Source organism: Oratosquilla oratoria, chromosome 10 (assembly GCF_046742065.1).
Source record: "Oratosquilla oratoria isolate Oo_2021 chromosome 10, ASM4674206v1, whole genome shotgun sequence".
Lineage (NCBI taxonomy): Eukaryota > Metazoa > Arthropoda > Malacostraca > Stomatopoda > Squillidae > Oratosquilla > Oratosquilla oratoria.
The window spans coordinates 71778403-71780314 of NC_134786.1; the positions used below are offsets into that span (position 1 = coordinate 71778403).

The window sequence follows — 1912 nt, forward strand, 5'->3', positions numbered from 1 at the left end:
AGAAAAGCGGTACACATTATTTTTTTCCAAAGTAAAGGGTATATATCAGTGTCCATTTTGTTTCTTTTTACTTTATTCTGAGTCGCGAAGGATTGAAATATTCCAAATAGGGTCGCTCAGGAAACAGTTTGAGAACTTCTGGTGTAGAGGAAGGAGGTTCTTTTTGGATTGGATTGGATTTTTTAAATTTTTGGCTCGAAGGCAAAGCTCCTGAGCCGGTAGGCCATTCAGCGCATATTTATCTCCGGTCCCAGACGATGGGTCTATCGACGATTGGTCTAAGTCCAAATGGTCCAAAGCGAAGTGGTCGAAAAACATCTCGTCCAATAGTACGATTGGTCCAACAACACGATTGGTCCAACAACACGATTGGTCTAAAACCAACCGCTTCACCTAAAGGATAGTTTGTGCAAAATTTCTTTATTCCAACTACCGATTTAACTAAGATTGGTCCAGATAAAAATTCAAGTAAAACAGTAAAACCAATAAACATTCACAAAAACACATCACGACAACATACACTCACAAGCACTCATATACACAGTCTTAAATTTCATAAAATAAACCGATGTCTTTCAAAAACTATACAACATTTTTCACATGAGCTTCCTCCCCTAAAATCTGTTTAAAAGATAAATTTGTTAAAATTTGCCCTGCGCTCAAAAATCAGATTAACATCGTAGGCCCCACATGGGGACCGTATCAGATATTAAGCTGATAAGAACAGATACTACACTTTGATCTTAGCCAAAAGGCCGAGAAGCGATGGGTTCTTTTTGGATAGATGATGAATTTTCTCTTGGGTCAGCAGTGAGCGGATGCACCAGGTATCCCTGTTTTCTCTTTCTATGGCATCGCAGATTTGAGAATGACTCCTGGGTGAGAAAACGGTGACCTTTGAGAGAAAACATACTGGTCGAAGAAAAGAATCTAATTACAGAACCACTGATTGATAGAAATATGATCATTTTACCTCCGTTGGATATCAAACTAGGTTTAATGAAACAGTTTGTAAAGGCTCTGAATAAAGAAAGAGGCTGTTCTGACTACATAAGCAGGAAATCTTCAACACTGAGCATGGAGAAGCTAAAGGCAGGTATCTTTAACGGGCCGCAAATTAGGACGCTCATAAAATTCTTCATTCACTCTGGTTGTGAAAAATTGTCTTGGTAACTATAAAACTATGAAGTAGTGGAAAGCATGTTATCTTATGTCCACCAACTTGGCAGTAAAACGTGAGCATCAAAGTCTACTATTTCCACAACCATTTGGGATGTTTTCCAGAAAACCTTGCTGACCTGCAAGTGAGGAACAATGAACGATTCCATCAAGATTTAAGAACTATGGAAAAAAGATATTGGGGACATTGGGATATCTACATAATGACAAATTTCTGTAGTTTATACAGCTTGATCATCATGGTCCAACTTACTGCAAGAAGTCTTTGAAACGCCGCTTTAGTGAGATGTCTGTGTAAATGGACATGATAGCATTAATAAAATTCTATGCTTGTTTCACTAATACAGGGGTATGTGATTATTTGATGTAATCTTATCAAAAATAGATATACTATGGATGAAAGAAACCAATTTATTATTCAAAAAGACAATGATAATTATTTGTAGACGCCAATCCTTGTGTCCAAATGGATATATACATAACAGTTATGGATATATCATATCTCAGTAACCAGAGCTGATGGCGAAAAACTGATAGCATGTTTAGAATCAACGACCAAAATTTACTTTAAAAAGGTGTAATATCTAAGGCACCAAATTCTCCTTATTCTTCCTCCTCCTCTTTCTATTCTTCTTTCTCCTCCTCCTCTTTCTCTTTTTCTTTCTCCTCCTCCTCTTTCTCTTCGTCTTTCTCCTCCTTTTTTGAGTTCTTTCTTTCCTAATCCTAAATTAAC

At 37.0% G+C, this 1912-nt stretch overlaps 1 pseudogene; it reads right to left on the reverse strand.

Annotated features, from left to right (window-relative positions):
- Positions 1-643: 643 nt before the first annotated feature.
- LOC143029340 (U2 spliceosomal RNA) lies at positions 644-767 on the reverse strand (annotated as a pseudogene).
- Positions 768-1912: the final 1145 nt, after the last annotated feature.